This window comes from Aristolochia californica, unplaced genomic scaffold (genome assembly GCF_029961685.1).
Source record: "Aristolochia californica isolate CCGP_79_NKW_82.1479 unplaced genomic scaffold, dmAriCali1.0.hap1 SCAF_13, whole genome shotgun sequence".
Lineage (NCBI taxonomy): Eukaryota > Viridiplantae > Streptophyta > Magnoliopsida > Piperales > Aristolochiaceae > Aristolochia > Aristolochia californica.
Window position 1 is genome coordinate 17,000,798 of NW_027181804.1, and position 8,383 is coordinate 17,009,180.

The following is an 8,383-nucleotide window of genomic DNA, read 5'->3' on the forward strand; positions in this document are numbered from 1 at the left end:
TTTTTGTATATTTGGTTTTGCAATCATAGGAAGAGGAGGGGCGAGGCATTTTAAATAGAGTGTCGACTCCCAAACCTTACATCATTTCTAACAAAAATTATAGCCGTTACTCATCATTAATCGATCAAAATATTTAACGATGATCTATGATTGTTAGGTCCACTTTTTGTATTATAGGCAAAAAGTAAATATCCCACCACACATTAACTTAAGAAGTTAATTTTTTTCTAGTCCTTGAATATTTCTAATCATTAGGTCATTTCCATTCCACCAAGATATTAGGGTTTGTACTTGTGGAATTTCCCAAACATGGATAACAAAACTTTGGTGTTCATTTTTAGTGCGTGAAATAATTTTCTTCACTTACATTTATTATATTTTACAATTTTTTTGCATACATAAACTCTAAAATTTTTATTTTGTTGTGATCTATTTGCCTTATCTTTTTGTTTACAAGAAAAATGGGAGGGAGAAAACTCAAGTTTGGATTTAAAAAAAAATTGAACATCCAAAATGGAAATGCACAAATGCTGAGAGAGAAAATTCCCAAAAAATATCTGTGATTTTTAAGGATTGTAAACACTTTTAGTTTTTTATATATAGGGTTTTGCAATCATTGGAATAGGGGGGGGGGGGGGGGGACATTTGTAACTGAGTGTGGACTTCAAAACCATAGGTCATTTCTAACAAAAATTATAGCCGTTGCACATCATTAATCGATCAAAACATTTATGATGATCTATGATTGCTAGGTTCTCTTTTTGTAATATAGGCAAAAAATGGGTTGTTAGTGCGTTAAATAATTTTCTTCACTTACATTTATTATAGTTTTCAATTTTTTGCATACTTAAACTGTAAAATTTTCATTTTGTTGTGATTTTTTTGCCTTATCTTTTTGTTTTCGAGAAAAATGGGAGAGTGAAAATTCTAGTTTGGATTTGAATAAAAATTGAACATCCAAAATGGAAATGCACTAATGCTGAGAGAGATAATTCCAAAAAGTATCTGAGATTTTTAGGGATCGTAAAATCTTTTTGTATTTTATATATTGGGTTTTGCAATCATCTGTTGATGGCTGATGCATTTTTAACTGAGTGTTGACTGATGTGAAATTTAATTACATCGGGTTTTATACCTCACAAGCGTACGAATCGTTCATGTAATCTGGCTGGAAGCGTGGGTCATATCCACAGGGAGGACTAAATTTTGTGTATTCTTCAGTCAACTTGCCTAACCAAATATGATGAATTAATTTGAACTAAACACTAATTATATGCTAAATTATCAAGCAATAATCTAATTAACTACTTGCACAACAGAAAACGTCAACTCTGGATTTTACCTTGATTCATGCCTCTCTTGAGCGCCACGTAACCACGAATCTGGATTCTCAATCCTTGCGTCTAACCCTTTCGGGCGCATAGAGTGAAAGAGAGAAATTGGATTAAAATACAAAAATCCAACCTAAATTACAATCCTACCCTAACTAGCTAATTTAATCAAATATCCGAAAAAAAATATTCCTTAAACATTAATTATCAAATAAAATTCAATAAACATTCAAAACCTAAGTTCAAACTATAGGAAAATTAAATTACAAAATGACAAATTACTCCCCTTCACCTTCCTCTCGCTCGGGCAGCACAGGCTCATTCTCACAGGTGCTGCAATTCCCGTAATTGATGGCTTCGGGTTGCAAGAGCGAGTGGCCGGAGGTAGAGACGACGCTGGTGAAGAGGGATAGAAACCCACGGATAGAGGTGGTGCGGCGGACGACGGAATGGAGCCGAAATCCTCTGACCGGCTGTCTTGAGTCTCGGTCGAAGTCGAAATAGCTTCGGAAATGGTCGGAAATGGGTAATCGACGCCGGAGGATGGTTGGAATGCGGAATCGGCGCCGGAGGAGCCCTCTCGGGTCACCTCTTGGCCTGGCGAGCAGAGAATGGCAGTGTCGAACTTGCCGTGATGGAGACTCTCTCGAGCTCTCCTCGGGTCCGTTCTCTGTTGCCGGATGGTGGTGGACGACGGTGATGAACGTTGTTCGGAAGGAGCCCTCTCGGGTCTCCCCTCCGAACGGTCGACGGCCTCCCCTGTTTCTCTCTTCTTTCCGGTCAACGGCCCCCCTGTTTTTCCCCTTGAGCTCCCTTTATCTTTCAAAACGCCGTTACCCTAAAAATCTCTCCCTTTCACTAATGGCATTTTGGTAAATATCTCCTTCTCCACCAAAATTCTCCTGAAATTTCATAATTGATTCCATAAAAATCATTTTAGGAAGAAATAAACCCTAAAAGCAATGAAATATAATTCAGAAGAGAAAAATATGCAATATAGACAGTGATTAATACCAAATTCAATAAATGCACGTTTCATTTGAAAACCGATAAATACCCACCTATAACACAATTATAAGGGATATTCTACTATAATTAACCTAGTTCTCATGTTAGAATCTAGCATCTATCACACCCCCAAACCTAAATCTTTGCTACTACCTAGCAAAACAACAATAGAACCAAAATTAAGCCTAGGAAAACAAAATACCACTTTCGTAGGGAACACGATTGCATTTAGCGTATGCAACAAGCCGTTAAACCCCTACTTGACGGTAGTGGACGAGTTGTGTCTCATGAGGGTTTGCATGGAATTTACCCACAAAATTCATCTAAATCAACAATATAAAAAGAAAACTTAAGAAAATTTACTCCTCATTAGCATATGACTAACACTTAGTATCGTAAAATATCTGAAACTCATCTGAAACCCTGCTCAATTTGAAAACCTGTGTAAAATGTAGCACATTATCAATCCAAATACACTCATTGTTACTCTACCTGAACCAATGTGACCCATAAGCAATTACTTCAACAGAACAAAGAGGCAACAAATAACAATAAAATCCTGGTCACATCACAATTAAGAGAAAATAGTAGAGTAAGCCTGTTGTCTGACAATCTCACAAAAGAAGTATACAAATTTCAATCTTAACCTGCAACTTCTTTCAACATACAATTCATCATCAAAGTTAAGGAAACTCATTGCTTCCAGATTTAAACCCATTTTTCGCTATTACCAGCGCATTTTTGCTATTACCAGCATAATTTTTGTTTCACTGAATACTTTTGGTATTACCACCATTTTGTAATCCTCTTCACTGTACATGCACTTATTTTTAAGTAACAGACTGTTCCGGTGCATGTCCCTGGGTTTGCCCAGGCTGTTTCTGAGGTTATCTATCTTTTGCAAGCAAGAGCATTTCCATTTGCATTCATACATTACAACAAGGAATTTCAGTGAGATATAAAAAAGAATGAGTTCAAATAGGCATACAAGACTATTCAGACTAACATAGATCAACACTAGATTTACATGTTCTCTATTGCAAATAAGTTCCAAGTCTAATGTAATCGTAAGTTATCCCACTGAATTATCATGGATCACAACAAATGATATCAGATTTCTAATAGGCATATTCTACACAGTTTTACAAAAAAATTTGAAACACATTTGAGCAACTTATTTTAACTCTACTAAAGTTAACCACATACTAAGAGGAGTAATTTGAAAACCACGAACAAAAATCAAAAGAAAATCATTGCTAAGACATAAAAGAGCCATTCCCCCGCCCCCCCCCCCCCCCCCCCCCCCCCCCCCCCCCCAAACCTAAACATGACATTGTCCTCAATGGGGAAAAGTTAAAACATCAGGACGACTACAAAAAGGAATAACATCTAAAGAATAATAAAAGTCATGGAAACCACATGGTCCATTGGCAAACAAGAAGTAAAGCGAAGCCAAATAGTGCAAGGAAAAGAGATATCAACAAACACCCCCAAACCTAGAGCATGACACATCCTCAAACAAACCAACTAACAATCACTAAAATATCTGATTTACTAGACGATTTATTGCTGGCCTTAACGTTGGTTCTGGTGCCAGTCTTCTCGTCTAGTAGCTACTACTCTAGTTGACTCATAGCTTAGCTAGTTATACTCCAGTAGAGTGAGGGTTAAGCTCCCTCAGGGCTCCTAAATCCATAGGTGGGACCATATGTGTTTGGTCATCAACAATAATACCGAAGAGTTAATAAAGACCCCCAGGAATGATACAGTCTCCCTCGAAGAAGGTTTACTCGTATCATCCGTACCGGTAGGTAATCATCCGTAGATGAAACCGCTATCCCACATCACACTTTCAAGAAATCTCTGTGTGACTGGCCACTGAAGGCAGTAGGAATCACGCGTTGAACACAAGTCCTTGTGTTACTCACCATAAGGTTTTCATTCAATACATCAAGATCGAACTGGTCAATCCCAGAACGGTTGTTTGAGTACAGACCTCTCAAACTAGGGACCAAAAGTCTGGTCATCGACTACCGGAACCATTTATGCTCTCAGCCGGCAAGAGAGTACCCCGAGTCCATGACGGGGCCAGCATCGTCGGGGGACCTCCAATCAATCAAGACTAGAGTACACCAAAGGTTATCCCAATAAGAATGAATAACCCAAAAATAAAAACTGTAATGTACAAAGGGATAGAAACGTGGGGATTTCCCACAATGTGCTCAGTTTATAGTCGTAAGCAAGACTCTGACGCATTCAAGATGAATGGATAGGTTCCTCCAAGAAAATCACCATCACCTCCTCCGGTGTGGGGACATTCTCATGATACAGTTTGAGCCTCTAACCGTTAACTTTGAAGACCGACCCATCTCAGTGATTGCGGATCTTCAACAGTGCCATGAGGAAACACCTGTGTAACCTCAAATGGACTGGACCACCTGGATCTCAGCTTCCCTGGAAACAAATGCAATTGTGAGTTATAAAGTAAAACATTCTACCAACAGTAAAAGACTTGCGAAAAATAGATTTATCATGTAAAAGCTTTGTTCGCTCCTTGTACAGTTTGGCATTCTCATAAGCATCATGATGTATCCTCCAACTCATTCAATTGCAATTTCCTCTCCCCACCCACTTGAGCCAAAGCAATATTCAAAGCCTTAATGGCCCAATAAGCTCTATGCTCAAGCTCAACAGGTAGATGACATGCTTTGTCGATCACTAGGCCACATGGAGACATCCCAATAGGAGTCTTAAGCAAGTTTTTTTTTTTATCCTAACCTACGACCATGGAGAAAAAAGAAATACACTTAATACGTGCCTCCACGGCAACAGCGCCAAAAAATTGATGTGAAATTTAATTAAGTCGGGTTTTATACCTCGCAAGCGTACAGATCGTTCATGTAATCTAGCGGGAAGCGAGGGTCATATCCACAAGGAGGACTAAATTTTGTGTATTCTTCAGTCAACTAGCCTAACCAAATTTGATAAATTAATCTGAACTAAACATTAATTATATTCTAAATTATCAAGCAATAATCTAATTAACTACTTGCACAATAGGAAATGTCAACTCTAGATTTTACTGTGATTCGTGCCTCTCTCGTGCACCACCTAACCACGAATCCGGTTTCTCAATCCTTGCGTCAAGCCCCTCTCGGGTGCCTAGAGTTAATGACAGAGATCGGATTACAATAAAATGTAAAGAATCAATTTGCTATTGTGATGATGCTAAAATTATCAACTCTGGATTTTACCGTGATTCGTGCCTCTCTCGACCGCCACGTAACCACGAATCCAGATTCTCAATCCTTGCGTCTAGCCCCTCTCGAGCGCATAGAGTGAAAGACAGAAATTGGATTAAAATACAAAAATCCAACCTAAATTCGAACTGGTCAATCCCAAAATGGTTGTTTGAGTACAGACCTCTCAAACTAGGGACCAAAAGTCTGGCCATCGACTACCGGAACCATTTATGCTCTCAGCCGGCAAGAGAGTACCCCGAGTCCATGACGGGGCCAGCATCGCCGGGGCACCTCCAATCAATCAAGACTAGACTACACCAAAGGTTATCCCAATAAGAATGAATAAGCCAAAAATAAAAACTATAATGTACAAAGGGATAGAAACGTGGGGATTTCCCACAATGTGCTCAGTTTATAGTCGTAAGCAAGACTCTGACGCAGTCAAGATGAATGGATAGGTTCCTCCAAGAAAATCACCATCACCTCCTCCGGTGTGGGGACATTCTCATGATACGGTTTGAGCCTCTAACCGTTAACTTTGAAGACCGACCCATCTCAGTGATTGCGGATCTTCAACAGCGCCATGAGGAAACACCTGTGTAACCTCAAATGGACTGGACCACCTAGATCTCAGCTTCCCTGGAAACAAATGCAATTGTGAGTATAAAAGTAAAACATTCTACCAACAGTAAAAGACTTGCGAAAAATAGATTTATCATGTAAAAGCTTTGTTCGCTCCTTGTACAGTTTGGCATTCTCATAAGCATCATGACGTATCCTCCAACTCATTCAATTGCAATTTCCTCTCCCCACCCACTTGAGCCAAAGCAATATTCAAAGCCTTAATGGCCCAATAAGCTATATGCTCAAGCTCAACAGGTAGATGACATGCTTTGTCGAACACTAGGCCACATGGAGACATCCCAATAGGAGTCTTAAGCAAGTTTTTTTTTATCCTAACCTAAGACCATGGAGAAAAAAAAATAAACTTAATACGTGCCTCCCCGGCAACGGCGCCAACAAATTGATGTGAAATTTAATTACGTCGGGTTTTATACCTCTCAAGCGTACAGATCGTTCATGTAATCTAGCGGGAAGTGAGGGTCATATCCACAAGGAAGACTAAATTTTGTGTATTCTTCAGTCAACTAGCCTAACCAAATTTGATAAATTAATCTGAACTAAACATTAATTATATCCTAAATTATCAAGCAATAATCTAATTAACTACTTGCACAATAGGAAATGTCAACTCTGGATTTTATCGTGATTCATGCCTCTCGAGCGCCACGTAACCACGAATCCGGTTTCTCAATCCTTGCGTCTAGCCCCTCTCGGGTGCCTAGAGTTAATGACAGAGATCGGATTACAATAAAATGTAGAGAATCAATTTGCTATTGTGATGATGCTAAAATTATCAACTCTGGATTTTATCGTGATTCGTGCCTCTCTCGAGCGCCACGTAACCACGAATCCAGATTCTCAATCCTTGCATCTAGCCCCTCTCGGGCGCATAGAGTGAAAGACAGAAATTGGATTAAAATACCAAAATCCAACCTAAATTACAATCCTACCCTGACTAGCTAATTTAATCAAATATCCGAAAAAAATATTCCTTAAACATTAAATATCAAATCAAATTTAATAAACATTCAAAACCTAAGTTCAAACTATAGGAAAATGAAATTACAAAATGATGGATTGTCCCCTTCTCCTTCCTCTCGCTCAGGCAACACAAGCTCGTTCTCACGGGTGCTGCAATTTCCCGAAATTGATGGCTTTGGGTTGCAAGAGCGAGTGGCCGGAGGTAGAGACGACGCCGGCGAAGAGGGACAGAAACCCACGGATGGAGGTGGTGCGGCGGATAACGGAATGGTGCCGAAATCCTCTGACCGGCTGTCTCGAGTCTCGGTCGGAGTCAAAATAGCTTCGAAAATGGTCGGAAATGGGTAATTGACACCGAAGGATGGTCGGAATGCGGAATCGGCGCCAGAGGAGCCCACTCGGTCACCTCTTGGCCTGGCAAGTAGAGAATGGCAGTGTCGAACTCGCCGCAATGGAGACTCTCTCAAGCTCTCCTCGGGTCTGTTCTCGGTTGTCGAATGGTGGTGGACGACGGTGACGAACGCCATTTTGAGGGAGCCCTCTCGGGTCTCCCCTCTGAACGGTTGGTGGCCTCCCCTATTTCTCTCTTCTTTTCGGTCAACGGCCCTCCTATTTTTCCCCTCGAGCTCCCTTTTTCTTTCAAAACGCCGTTACCCAAAAAAATCTCTCCCTTTCACTAATGGCATTTTGGTAAATATCTCCTTCTCCACCAAAATTCCCCTGAAATTCCATAATTGAATCCTTAAAAATCATTTCATGAAGAAATAAACCCTAAAAGCAATGAAATATAATTCAGGAGAGAAAAATATGCAATATAGACAGTGATTAATACCAAATTCAATAAATGCACGTTTCATTTGAAAACCGATAAACACCCACCTATAACACAATTATAAGGGCTATTCTATTATAATTAACCTAGTTCTCATGTCAGAATCTGGCATCTATCATTGAATCCCAAACCAAAAGTTATTTCTAACAAAAATTGTAGTCGTTACACATCATTAATTGATGAAAACATTTACGATGATCTATGATTGTTAGGTCCGATTTTTGTCAAATTGGAAAAAAGTGGGTTGTTTGGCTCTGGTAAATATCCCACCGCACGTTAACTTGAGAATTCAATTTTTTCTCCTCCTTGAATTTTTTGGATCATCAGGTCATTTGCATCTTCATCATGTTTCAGGCATGCATATC